General features: G+C 40.8%; 1 long non-coding RNA gene across 1 annotated transcript in view; it reads left to right on the top strand.

Moving 5' to 3' along the window:
* LOC310895457 overlaps positions 1-10,678 on the top strand; it is a 29,855-nt gene extending 19,177 nt beyond the window's left edge. Inside the window, exons 2-3 of the long non-coding RNA XR_014580704.1 lie at positions 6,073-6,256; positions 7,931-10,678. This is a non-coding gene — a long non-coding RNA (uncharacterized lncRNA). The remainder of the gene's footprint in view (positions 1-6,072; positions 6,257-7,930) is intronic.
* Positions 10,679-14,836: the final 4,158 nt, after the last annotated feature.

Here is a 14,836-nt window from a genome sequence, read left to right as displayed (position 1 = left end):
GCTTGCAGGGATTTCACTGGGACTGGTAGCAATTACTGCACATCTGCCCTAGGAGAATGCTCCCACCAGTGCAATTTAGACATGGGCTGCTTAGTATCACCCAGAGAGATCTGAACAGTGTTTCTCTATGGTAACATCTTAGTTGCCACTACTTTTAGGGGCCTTATGTTTGCAATATAGGTGAGAGGTGACCATAGTACGTTCATGGTGACTGTAAGTAAAAAACGAAACTGCTTCGCCCTGGCAGAGCTATTTCTTCTCTGTCGACTCTGTCGTGCTGAGGTTTTGTTTGGGAATATCACATTTCCAGAAGGTTTGATCAATAAATGTTGCCCCATGTTTTATGACAGCTGGTAGCCAGTTTATACCAGAGAAAAATGTGAGTTATATCACCCAGTATCTCAGGACACGGACCCGAGGAGAAACGGACCACTTGCAAAATCCATCCCCGGAGTGACAAAATCTGGAACCATCTCTGGTGCTCACCCACACTTCGGCTTAAGGATGTATTGCAAGATTCTCCTTGGTGGTAACTTAAATATTACTTCATTAGGGTGAAATGTTAACACAGATTTAATGATAGTAGTTGCAGTAGTTCAGCAATGATAACTCAGTAGTCTGAAAATTTCCTTTGGGTATCTCACATGAAACACTGTAAAAGCTGAGGCACGTCATTCTCAGTATGAAGCAATAATTTGAAATACTGCAGATCCAGATGCTGACTTCCCACTGAATTTGTTGTAAATCACAGACATTTGTACTGTCTAAGTCTGGGCAAACAGCTCCCACCCAAGGAAATGAGTTATGCTTAAATCTGCATAAACAAACCCACACACCACGCTTATTTCACTACATAGACGTCCACTCCTAAATGCAGGTGAGGAGATCAGATTGCCAGTTTCCCCACACAAAGACTAGAAAAAGACACCTTGCATCACTGCGGAAAGGCAGGACGTCTCCACTGTGGTCCTTCAGCTGTCACCCATCTGTTTGGTGTTTCATCATTTGCATTCACATAGAAAATTCTTTTGTGTCAGAAACACTGGCTTTCTGCAGGCAACTTACAAAGCACCTAGCATGCATTTGGACAATGAATAGAAATGTAGGATGAGATTCATTCCTCCATGAAGGGGGTGTTGGAGAAGGGGCTTTGGAGATCAGGTGGATCTCAAGCTGTCGGAGCCCATTACTCACATGAGCAGACCCCATGAAATAACATCAGAAGCTGGGGTCTACCACACTCTCCCCTCTGCTCCAGGGCTGCCAGATGCTTCAACACATGACAAAACCAAGGACAAGACACCATTTTGCTTCTGCACATCTTCAGTGCTTCTCTCATGTTTTAAATCAACTTTTGACTTCTGTCCAAATGCAGCTAACTGGGAGGAAAAGGAAACCTTGAACTGCTTTACAAACACGTGAATATAGGTTATTAATAAACGCAGTCTGTGTGATGTTATATGGTAACTGAACTTATATAATTCACAAATTTTCAATCTTTTTTTAAACTAATGGGATTGAGTTTTGGGGTAAACATTTATTATTGTTGTTATTATTATTATTATTATTATTATTATTATTATTATTATTATTATCTGAAAACTAATAATAATTTAGCTACATCATCCACACCAAATTCATTCTGGCTCAGCACAGTCCGACTTCTCATGTACCAGCTGTTGATAATTTTTCAGCAACCAACTTGGAATACTATCTGAACTTCAAAAAAAAAATCTGTTTCAAAAACATGTGAAAGGCTTCAGCATGCAAATAATTGAGAGCTCCTGGAAGAAGAAATTCAAAGGTCCTAGTTCTTTCTACTGCTTTGAACTGAGGATGTATGTTCCATACTGCTGGATCTGTGGGTCTTCCTGAATGAGCTCCCATGAAGCAGATGACTGTCTGTCAAGCTCTTCTGGCTTTTCATAAATGTATCATTTGTCATTGTAGCAAAGAACTTTAGAAAAAAATATTGTTGTACGGAAATAAACTTCATTACTTTTGCCACCAGCCAGGTAGATGGAGAAGTTTAAGTCTAAAACCCCACAGAGGTTTCCTGAAAACCTGAGCCTGCTATGTCTACAGGCCACTTTTGCAGGGAGGTACAGACTTGATCTGATGTATCACTGTTCTCACATACATTTATTTTCTCATTTGGGTTGATTCTCTGGGGTTTGGCACATGCTAGTGTGACCACATGGTTCCTGACTGGCTTGGAGTGCAGTCAGATCGAGCTCCAGTCTGCCTGCAAAATGCTGTGTAGACATAGCCTTTGATGTGTTCCTGAGCCAGATGTAGCACTTTCTAGCATAAGGAATGTGGAATAACAAGTTTTATGACATCTGGCAGTGCAAATGTTACCCCAGATTGAATATTGGTTCCTATCCAAAATGATAATCTCTCTCTTTGTGGGCTGAACATATTTAGGGTCTATATCTCAAATGCCCAAGTGTTTTCCTCACAGCTTGTGCTTGCCCATGAAAAATAGATGGTGTCTTGCATGTATGTGCATGCAAAAGTTTGATTTGCAGGTGGAAATGAACTATCCCTAATAGATGTGAAAAATGAGAAAAATGAAGAACCACAGAGAATCTGCTATTCTCATGTTAAAGGTCTAATAAATAAAACAAAGGAAAGAAGTGGCAGCATATGCAATACGGCTGTTTATTGTCCCCGAGTTAAGGAATGTTTTCTTGACTGAACAATGTCTCTGCCAAATGACTCATGAAGAGCTTTGTTGTGGCAGAAGTTGAAGTCAAGGAAAATCTGTATTGTTACAGGCATTTTGATCTGTCATGGACTGTTTCTGCAGAGTGACTGGACTTTGTGCTCTACAGTGAAGTACATATGTCAACGCTTGCTAGTTGATGCAGGCTAGGGAAGCAGAAAGATAATAGCAGAGCTGTGAAAGCTTTGGGGAAAGAAGTTGAGTGGGGAGAAACTGTACGTGATGTCTGTGGGACTTGTGGGCACACAGCAGCTCCAAAAAAACAGACACTGATGGTGGTACTTCTATATTGAGTCAGCAGCTGAGCTGCAGGCACAAAAAAAAAAAAAAAAAAAAGGGGGTTTGGAGGGATCTGGCAGTCTGTTCTCATTTGTCCTCCTCGAATGTGTGACAGAAGACATCTAAGCACATACCTATCGTACAGTAAGACTGGTCAGAAGGCAAAGCCGAGGCATGCAGAATTTGCTAATATCTCCAGTGTAACTTTTCTGTTCTCAGACATTAGTGCATGATCCCACCAACTTTCAGCAGGAAGCCATGCAGGATGCTGGGGTGCTGACATGAAAGGGGTGATGCCAAAAGTCAAGTCAGTCAGGAAATTCTACTCTTGCTGTCTTGGATTTTCCTGGAAAGCTGCAATCATCCAGATGCAGAAATGACAGTGTAGACACCATTGGGATAGGTACCCAGGAAAATCTGGGAATCAATCAGATGTACCATCTTGTCCTCAAAGTGCTGTGTCATGTGAGCACTGATAACTCTCATCCTGCTGATTAAGTGCACAGGCACAAAGGGTACCCCGCTGCCCCTCCCAAATTCAACAGCTGCTACTTGGAAGAGGCTTTTTTTCCTCCATAATTGGTATTAGATGATGATGGTGCCACGGGCTTTGAAATATTGGAAGCCAGCACTGATCACGCTTACAGATAGCTGAACAATGCAGTGCAATGTAAACTAGGCAAACAAATCCATCAGGGTTGCCAGAGAAGGCAGAGAAAAGCTCTAATCTTCTAGAAGCAGCTGTTGGCCAAGCTGACATTGAAAGGCATTATTTTTAAAATGAAAGCTTCTGTGCGGGTGATGAAAGCTGCTGGATTTCTTGCTTTGGACTGGAAGCACTTGTCAGTAGCCCAGACAGAGATCAAAATCATTGAATGCTGCAGAGCAAGAGTGATAAGCAGGACCCTCCCCAGTGGGTAATGGATTCCTGTCCATGCTAGGACATGGCGGGGTTTGCCAGGAATAACTGCTTTCTGACAGCAGCAGAGTGCCCACCCAGGTGAACAGCCGCTGACAGCTCTTTATTTCAGAAGTGCTTGGTGAGACTCAGCCCTCCTTTCCTTGACATGCCCTTTGGTGTTGAGAGGGGTGCAGGAGCCAGTGAATCCCAGTGGGTCTGAGGTGATGGCTCAGTGGCACTGAGGGGACAGCCTGGATGCAGGGGACAGCATCCCAGAGCTGGGGCAGGACAGCCAAGAGTCCTGTGCTCAGTGCTGGTGTAGATCTTGTCAAGATGCAAGCAAAACCTGCCTGGGAGAGTTGTGAGCAAAACCTTCCTGGGGGAGATACAGCCTGTGGCATCAAACAAGTGGTGCACGTTCTGCTCATGTAAACCAAGCTACGTCAGTCAAGGCTGCTTTATTCTAGGACAAGTGAGTCAAACCTAAGACTTTTGCCAGTATAATAAAGTTCCAGGAAAAAGCCCACACCCTTAAATTACAAGATCATGCTAGCAAGTGTTTTTAGAGTCCTAATCTTAGTGTTTGAAACGTTCAGGAGAGAGAGAGAGAGAGAAAGAGAGAATGATTTCATTTATGAGGATAACATTATAACACTGTTAACATCAATAACCACGTGGTTTTCATCCAGGACGAGGTGATACAGTTCAAAAGTGAAAGCGTAAAAACAAGATTTCCCATGTGTACGATGCTCTCGAGAGGTCGGTGGTAGGTTACCAAACAGCAGTAGCAGCAGGTAAAATGGTTGTGATTTGTATTGGTTTTAACAGCCTGCGGTGCCTGAGGGAAGCTACAAGGATCCCTATTTCTCTTTCGTGCACCGTGACTGCCAGAAAAATAAAAGCCACCCCTACCAGGATAAGTAGCATTATTACCCATTCTTCAGACAGGGACGCTGAACCACAGAGGGGTTTGTTCATAGTCACGGCAGGGTCACCAGGTGTTAGCAGAGAGAGGGCCAGAAGCAGCAAGCAGACGTGATGCTGGAGGATGTCGGGTCTGTCGTGAGCAGCTAGCAGTCCCTTGGGCACATTGCAACTGATGGAACAGCAAACTTGGCTTAAGGCTTCCAGGCTGGGAGGCTGGAAGAAGAAGAATATCCAGGGCTAGGGCTAAGCCTACTCTCTGAAAGCAAACTGTCCATTGGGCACTGGTGTTGGTGGGTTGCCTGGTAGAGCAAACGAGCAGAGGAGTGAGGAAAAAGTTTCATTATCCTCATTGCCAGAAAGTTGAAAGAATCAGACAGGAGACTTGTTTAGCTGCATAGCCGTATAGACTGTATTGCCTAAATTTTGTTTTCCTGTTAAACTCCATTCATAAGAGTGACAAGGAAACTAATAAAATCTACTGAGAACCACGATGATAATTTAGCACTCAGAACACGAGAGAGAGGAGCTATACCTGAGGATTTTGTGTACTGCTGTAACTTCTTCAAGGCTTGGCTGAAGTAGAGATACTTATTCTGATGAGCTATAAGCCTGCACTGAAGGGTGTTTTTTCTACCACCTTTTTCTTCTGGACAACATCTACTGCCTGTCTTCTGAGGCTTTCCATACAAAGCTGCTGCCAGCCAGCTTTAAGGAGAGAAGTTAAAAGGCTCAGCAGGTAATGTAACGTTCTGTGAGATAAAATGAACCCCCCCGGACTCTGTCACAGGTTACTTTTAAATGAGGTCTTTCCTTGATTTGCACTGGGATGTTGTGACTTCCATCACAACCTTGTCAATCAAATAAGATCCGTCAAGTTTTTTAAAACTGCATCTCTCAACAGACTTGTGTGGGTCTAATGTGTCAGTCAATGCACTACACTTCCAGATGAACCTGAACGGAGTGCCAAAGCATTAACATAACAAAACTTTCAACAGCTTTGTTCTTTCCTACTTGCTTTGGCCTCTCAAATTTTTCACAATTTTTTTGAAAATGAGTGCATTTTAAACGAACATTTGTAAAACAAATCCAATATTCTAATAGGAACATGTTAGTGTAAATGGTGAAAAACAGGAAGAAAAAAAAAATAAGGAAAGAAATGAAAACCAAAAACCAATCTAGTGTAGTGGAATGACTGTGTCCAGAATTGAGATTTATATAGTTCTATTTTGTTTTTCAGTGTTTACCCTTTATCCTAATAGTCCCTGCCCAATGCTGCTGTGAGGTCAGGTTATACGTGGTTAAACAGCTGCTGTACTCCGACCAGAGGTGGAAGCATTTCCATGAAGGTCTGAAAAGAACTGGTGTACAGCATTTGTACAGCTCTTTGGGGATCTTCCTGGATGAAAGGCACTATTATGCGGGTAAGATCATTATCATTATCATGAAAAACCTTCTCAAGGAAGCAATTCCACCTTCTGCTTCTGACACCTCATTTCTCTGTTGTCTCAGGAGCCTCTTTTGTATCTCCTAGGAGTGTCAGTTCACATCTTAATCTCTTTGTATGTAATCTCATTACAGATAATCCCATTTGCTGGAGATGTCAGTACTTCTCCACTATGTGAGGAAGGATTTCCACTTGGCTCATTTTGTAACTGATCCTGGCTACATTCACTGTACAAAATAGACTGGCTGTAGCTGGAATCTCCCTTATGTTAAGTTTGCTGTGGGCAGAGAAATTCAAGGGGACAGAGAAAGAAAGAAAAGAAAAGAAAAAAGAAAAAAGAAAAAGGAAAAAAGAAAAAAGAAAAAAGAAAAAAGAAAAAAGAAAAAAGAAAAAAGAAGAAGGAAAGGAAGGAAGGAAGGAAGGAAGGAAGGAAGGAAGGAAGGAAGGAAGGAAGGAAGGAAGGAAGGAAGGAAGGAAGGAAGGAAGGAAGGAAGGAAGGAAGGAAGGAAGGAAGGAAGGAAGGAAGAGAAAAAAATTTAAAGGAAAGAAGAAAGAGAGCCCTTTCTGCCAATAAAGCCAGTGAATTTTTCCCTCCATCTCATTGTTTACATGAGACAGGATTTTTCCCTTCAACAAAAAAGAGCAGAAAGGTTTATAAAACATAATTATTAATACAATAAATTTGGAAATGACTTTCACAGCCATTCGCTTTCAGTCATGTCTGCTTGGTAAAGGCAGATGCACTGTGATCTTTCCTCACTTAGGTTTCTTGCCTTTTAGTAACTCTTGTCAATTAGGGAGGATATAGTCTACTCTCAATTCATTAAGTGCACCACAATTGTCAGTTAGTGACAGGCTCGGGGGAGGCCAGGACTAAGCAAACATGGAAGATAAATTATACTAGAAGAGCACTGTTTGAAGAATAATGGGACCTTCTTTGTATAACACATTTACCCTTAAAATCTTGAGTAAGGTACTCTTGTTGATAAAAGTCCAAAACCTCATATTCTTAAAGAGAAGAGTGGAGGAAAAAAAAAAAAAAAAAAAAAAAAAAGCAGTCACTCTCCTTTGACGGTTTGAAAAAAGAAAAGATGTTTGTACCACTCACTGACTGGCTAATGAATAATCAGATTTCACAGCTTGAGTGCTGGGGTGGTAATTTGGTTGCATGCCATGCTCCAAATCCATGGAATAGTGCTTCATTAATGTGAAGACCTGTATAATCAAACAATTAGCAGTCTCTCTGCTGCTAAAGCAGCTTTTCATCAGCATATATACTTCGTTGTAAGATGAGTCTCAAATTATTGGATCTGACAGCAACTAGTCTTTTACTAAATCACAGCAGTAGTAAAGTAGGGTGGACAGACATTCATTTTTAATCCATTTCTACATCTGCAAGAGGTTCATTCTGTTCATGACACATGACATATCTTACTGTTATGGACAAGGTGAGGGTGTTATAGGTGAACTGAAATTTCATTTAAATAAGTAAATCACAGATTAGATTTTTTTTTTTAACAGAATGTGCAAGTGTTGTAAATTACCAGTGATATGTTGCTACGTCTCACTTCACTTATCTTTCAGAAAGTAGGAAGAGACTTCTGTCTGTATTCCACTGCCTGAATGTCACCCTCTTCCCTTCCATGTACAGGATTTAGCCAAACAGGCAGAAAGAAGTGCCACAGATTTCAACTCTTTTTCTACACATTGATATTTGATACTGCTGAAGTCCAAGGACAGCTACTGTCTGCTCCCCATTTCATTTGCAAACAGCAGAGCTGGGGCAGAGGAGACAGAAAAAGATGAGTCCATACTGCAACAATCACCTTCATACACAGGTATGAATCTCCCACTTGCGTCAAGCTCAGAGAGCCCTGGTGCACAGTGTGTCTTATGGCACTCACCACCACACCAGCTTGGATCTGGTTGGCACCTTCCAGGGGACAAGAGCATCGATATGGGCCTGAGCCAAACTCTCCCGTGCCTGCTACCACCAGACTGGTGGGCAATGGTGGTGTTCACTGGGTGGACAGGGTAATGCATAGGATCATACTAATCTGGCAAAGTATAGAGAAGAATGAAATGTTTTGTCTGTTCTGTGGGAAAATATCCATTTCCATGCTTTAATTATAGACAGTTTCCCTCATATTAGCAAATAAGGCTTAGCATTATTTATCTATTTACATGCTACATGGCTTTTTTGTTTCCTTGCATTATTGCCTTCATTGTTCTGGAAATCAGCTGAACGTCAGTGGTATTTTTCCTTCCATGGATCAGCAGAAGATCGATGCTAAGAGTACTGGAAATATCTAGTGGGAGCTATAGAGCTTGGTAGCTCAAAGTGCCTGTTAGTCTGCCCTGCCTGAATATGTGTTTTCTAAATATCAGAGGTAGAAGTGATGGGGAGTTGAGGTTTAACCAAGAGAAGGTTTTCTCCAAGAGCGATCCTAAAAGCTGTCCATTTCAGACAAGGTGAAAGAAGAGGTCTCCTGGATTCAATAGCACTATAAGTCTAATAATATCAACTTGAGAAGAATGTGTTGCAGAAGTCATCTTGTTTGCTATATCAGAAACAGAGAGATGAAAACTGGAGAAGACCAAAATATCCTTCAATGTGACTACCCAGTTGTCAGCAAGAGCTATGACATACTAGCATGTCATCACCTTTAATACAGATGGTGTCCGCCAGCATTTTCACTGAGGCTGTGCTCTCCTTTTGGGTACCCAAAGACTCTGCAGTCACTGAATGATCCTGCACTGAAGGTCTGTAGTGCTTTAGTGGGTATTTGTTGACTGGGGACTTACTGTCAAGTGCCCAGGCAAACAAAGGTCAGGATCCAGCAAAGGATCCAGTCCCTACTCCTTGCCTGTACATGCTGTCACAGAGTCAGCCCTAGGGTCAAAATAGGCACAGTTTCTACAGAAATGAAACTTGAATCAAACAGGCAAGTAATATATATACATGTATATATATTTTAACAGTATGATGTATCTTAATGCTTTTCTCCTTTCCATGCCCACCAAATATCTCTTCAACACAGGCTGTGCCTCTGCCATTGTATGCACCCAAACACATACAGCATCTTTTAAGAACTGCACAAGTTAAGGAAAATTTCATGTCACTGGGTTGGCTGATGTGAGAGACCTAAAGTCTAGATTTCAAAATAAAATATAAAAAGCTTTCTCCACCTGTATGGCACTGCGGAGCCCACCTAGTCACCTCCCTTTCAGAGCTGCCATCCTCTCTGTGCCCACAGCTCTCCAATGCTTTTGTAATCTTACTCTTAAGCCATTTACTTGATGTCAGGTTCCCCCTACCTCCCTGTAAACCCTCAGGGGAAAAAAAAAATGAAAAAAAAATCCAAACCCACAGAAAGAAATAGGTAGGAGCTTACTAAGTAGCGAGGCACTAACTCTACCTTCTCCTAGCTTTTGGAAATAGCAGGTGGCCCGATGTAACAGGAGACACAACCCCTGCTAGTGTATCCCAGGACTTCTGGAGGAAAGCAAAACCGTTACGATGCACACACTGTCATCATTTCTATTTCAGGCTTTGCCTTTCCTTCAGATATCAACATACACTGCAAGTGTGAGACCCTGTGTATATTCAAGTAATACATCTATGAATTTATAGTGTAATATTACACACACAGAGCTACCCTTTTTAACTACACATTTCTACCATAATGGGTATTTTTCAGCTATGAATTCTTTAGCTGTAAAACTCCTTTTCTTGCATGATAACCCTGCCTCTGTCATATCTCACGACCCAGTCCCTCAGACTCTGTTGTGTGCATTCAAGTACAAGTTCCTGTGCTGGTGGGACTGTTGGAATAAGAAAAACAAAATTCAATAGCAGTATAGAGGCAAATAGGATTAAATAAAAAATGTAGGTGTTGCAGAAATAGGGCCAAAAGAGATGGAAATATTAGTACAGTGATACAAAAGATACGGCTACATGAAACTTGGATTGTAAATACGTAAATGTATATATGTAAAGAAAAATCAGTCACAGTCTATTGTAGACTAATCACAATAAACACAACAGCTCTAAATAAATGTGGTCCGATACTCATACTAAATGAATTTCATTTGTTTTTTATTTATAAACAATGTTGTTAGTTTCAGGACTAATTATTTAAACTCTTCCAATTCAAACTAAAAAAAAAAAAAAATCGTATAAAGATATTTATTTCACCCTATTTTTGAAAACAGTTTAGTTTTCCTTTTTTTTTTTTTTTGTAGCATAAAACTTGTGTTTTAACGAATCACTGCCATGAGCTAACCCAGATCTGAATCCAGAAAATGCTCTCAACATTATCCTTCTCTGTTCACATATATTTGAAGTAAATTACATCAAATTGTATTTGAAATACCAAACTGGCATTAATGGAAGCTTTTTTTGCTCCAGGCACCATTTTAAAATAGATGAGCATAAAAATGCAGTCTGCATCATTAAGTTTATATGAAACTAGTGAGAATAAAAATCACCATGTAAGTTCTAATAAGATGTGTTTTTCATTCCAGTTTAATAACCCAAGACTATATTCATCTTCCAGTATAATAAATACACTGAAAGGAATTCATTCTTTTGTGGTTTTTAACATGTCGAGGGTTTCAGAAGATGGAGTTTTCTGGGAAGCTGGGTGAAGAAAATTCTTTAATATGGCAGTGCAGAGTATTATTATCATAAATAATTAATGTGCACAGCAGAAGAAAGCCTAGCTTCATTAATAATTCTTATTTTTAGTTGGCATAAGCTAGAGGTGCTGTATCTTCTTTCATCCGATCTATGTCAATTTCCCTGATTTTAATTTACTAGATGTTAAAATTTTAAAGGTATGCTACATTTTGCAATGGATTTTTGTTTGTGACTTTGCATTAATAGCCTACTGCTAATTCTTACGTGTTGAGATATTTTTAGTAAAAAGTGAAAAAGGAAGAAAAGAAAAAATACTAGTAACCAGGCAAGGTACAGTGGGCATCAGTGTCAGCTCCTTTCATCTTTCATTTCCCTTTGGGACCAGTTAAGATGCTTCTTTGATTAGGACCTCAGGAAATATTAAAAAGCTCTTCTGTGAATTTAAACTCATCAAACTTGTCTGGGTTTATTTTTTTGAATGCAGAGATAATTCACCTCCCACATTTCAAGAACACAGGTTCCCTCCAACCCCACCATACTCCTCTGATCAGCTAAGTCACTTGTCAACATCGCTGAATATCTCCTAACAAATGTTAGTGCTTCATTAATGCAGCATCTGAGCAGGAGCAGCTCCTAAACGCTCCTTATTAGCACAAATGAGGAAATAAAGATGACACTATAGATGGCACCCAGGCTGCATGCCGCAAGACAAGTGCAGGTAGTGCTGGATTAAGACAAAGGAGAGTGATGTGACACCTGAAGAGAAAACACAGAGCAGAGGAAACCATTTTGCCTGGTTGCAAAATGCACGAGGGAGAGAGACTGGGACTCTGATTTAAACTTTGGAAACATCAAAACCAGGGAGACGCAATGTTAACCTGTGTTATGCCTGTTAAATGCATTTGCAAATATTCTTGTTAATCAAATATGAAAGCTGCTTGAGAAGCTTTGTTTTTTCCCCCTCTTAAGCATTTTGAAGAGAAATGTGTGGGTTTTTTTGTTTTGTTTTTTTTTTTTGTTTTGTTTTTTGTTTTCTGAACTGTATGGAGCTCCTTGGGAAAAAGTAAGTAACAAGCACTGTTCTCCTGATTTTTGTACTCTTTCCTTCTTTGTAACTGTTTATTTTATTTTTCTCGAGACCAAAAGAAAAAAATATAAATGGGGAGGTGAGGAAAACTAAGAAAATAGACACTGCAGAAAACATGGGAGAAAGGAGTGCCCTATGAAAGCTATAACCTTGAGGTGGGGGGAGAAGGAAGCTGACAAAATGCAAAATACATCAACTTGCTCTTGGGGAAAAGGTCATTTTAACCTTGTTTATTTTTGGATGAAAGTTTTCAGCTAGTAGCAATACTCCTAGCATCTAAAGTAGCCCAGGTCATCATATCAGCTCTGTATCATGGCATCTTCCATCAGGCATTGATATTCCTTAGACAATCAACGTCTCTTTAAGAGTTCCACAGCTTTTTCCTATGTTGGTTCATCTTATTTATCTTCAAGTTGTGCTGTTGCCCACCCACCTGTGTCCCATTGTGTCTTGGAGAGCCAGTCTGGGTGAACCTGAGGAGTTATGTTACCATAAGGGAAGTGCTGATGCCGCTGTTCATACACACACATGTACACATACGCATACACACACGTGTACACACACAGCCAGCAAAAACTCACGATGTTACCAAACCCGTATACATGAATTTTGAAGATGGTAGAAAGATTAATTTAGGCATGGCCGGAAAACCTCTTCCCTCTGTTGCTTGGGCATGACCTCCTAAGTGGCCTTCAGGAGAGCCATGCCAAGGTCTGCAGCATCTGGCCACTGTGAGCTGGGGCCCAGGCACTCCTGGTGTGCCAGGAGGGGACACAGAGTCACCAAAAAGCCCCTGGGAAGACCTGCTTAGAAAAGGTCATTCACGTCTATTGTGAATAAGGTGAAAGACCTACTACCCATAAGGGTGCTGCTTTTGTTAGACTTCAAGTCTATCTTTAAGTCACTTAGTTAAAAATTGTTTATTTATTTATATTTATATTTATTTATATTTTTATTATTATTTTTTATGTATTTATTTTTCCCCAATTCTCTCTCCTTTCAGGCAAATAGTCTGGTTGCACCATTTCATAATGGCATTGCATTGTGTATGTGGCAACTTTCTTTCTTAGATTTCAGGGTCCTTTAGAAAGCTGATGGGCTGTGATTTTGCTGCAATTTTGTTTCTGTGGGAAGGACTGTTCGGAGGTGACATTCCTACATTTTCTTTGTGCATTTGCTATGAAAAGGGAGGAAAGTGGCAAAACTTGGTGTTCCAAGAACTGCATACTTACAAATCAGCAAATGCAGACCAATTGTACAGTAGGTGAAAAACATGGACTTGCATGCTAAAATCTGCACTAAAAGAGGCGTTTTCTTGATTTCTCTATTTCCTATTAATCCTCTGTGACAATGGTTTATTTTGCAGGAAAATATGCAAATACCTTAATCTGGTAAACCAGTACGACTGTCTAAGTGTGCCTCTCTTTGCTGTATGTTGACAAACACTTGTTTAGGAGGAACAGTACTAGCAAGATAAATTTCTGAGTGCAAAATCAGAATCTCTACAGAAATGTGTTGTAGCCCTTTGAAATAAACAGAAGTATGGACAGTGAGGACCAGTTTCTCATAATAATACATTTTCATCTCCTCTGAAATGTCATTTATTAGTAGATGAGTAGATGAAGGAATTGGGGATCTTTTCCTGCTTTTTTTCTGTACCCACATCATGAAAAAAAGACCTAATTTCAGAGGTCTGTTGTCACTTTGCTTTATTTTACACATTAATTATATAGCATCAGCTGTTGGAACAATACTTCTGAAATACTCCTGTAAATGTTGAAACTGTATCTGCAGAGACTCTTTTGATTCTTTGTAACATCCTAATTTGAAGAGTGATTTAAGAACTGATTGGCAGTTGGCAAAAAATGAATGATAATGAACTCATTTTGATAGAGATGGACCAGATACGATGCCGGCTGTCGAAACTTTTCAAAGCTGGTTTCTCTCCAGCAAATATGATCCTGCAGGCTCTGTCCATCTGCCTGCAAGAAACGAGACATTCACATTCTGTGGAAATGTTTTTGAGAAAACAGTACTGAGAATTATTGATTTTGCCTTCGCTTGTCACCCTCAGAGAAGAAACTGGACATTGTTAAACACAACTGCACAGCAACAGTGCTGAACAAGTTTGCTCCTTTTCTTTCTTTTCTTTTCTTTTCTTTTCTTTTCTTTTCTTTTCTTTTCTTTTCTTTTCTTTTCTTTTCTTTTCTTTTCTTTTCTTTTCTTTTCTTTTCTTTTCTTTTCTTTTCTTTCCTTTCCTTTCCTTTCCTTTCCTTTCCTTTCCTTTCCTTTCCTTTCCTTTCCTTTCCTTTCCTTTCCTTTCCTTTCCTTTCCTTTCCTTTCCTTTCCTTCCTTCCTTCCCTTCCTTCCCTTCCCTTCCCTTCCTTCCCTTCCCTTCCCTTCCTTCCCTTCCCTTCCCTTCCCTTCCCTTCCCTTCCCTTCCTTCCCTTCCCTTCCCTTCCCTTCCCTTCCCTTCCCTTCCCTTCCCTTCCCTTCCCTTCCCTTCCCTTCCCTTCCCTTCCCTTCCCTTCCCTTCCCTTCCCTTCCCTTCCCTTCCCTTCCCTTCCCTTCCCTTCCCTTCCTTCCCTTCCCTTCCCTTCCCTTCCCTTCCCTTCCCTTCCCTTCCCTTCCCTTCCCTTCCCTTCCCTTCCCTTCCCTTCCCTTCCTTCCCTTCCTTCCCTTCCCTTCCCTTCCTTCCCTTCCCTTCCCTTCCCTTCCCTTCCCTTCCCTTCCCTTCCCTTCCCTTCCCTTCCCTTCCCTTCCCTTCCCTTCCCTTCCCTTCCCTTCCCTTCCCTTCCCTTCCCTTCCCTTCCCTTCCCTTCCCTTCC

This window comes from Anser anser, assembly GCF_964211835.1.
Source record: "Anser anser genome assembly, chromosome: 2".
NCBI lineage: Eukaryota > Metazoa > Chordata > Aves > Anseriformes > Anatidae > Anser > Anser anser.
This window is presented reverse-complemented; position numbering and strand designations above follow the sequence as displayed.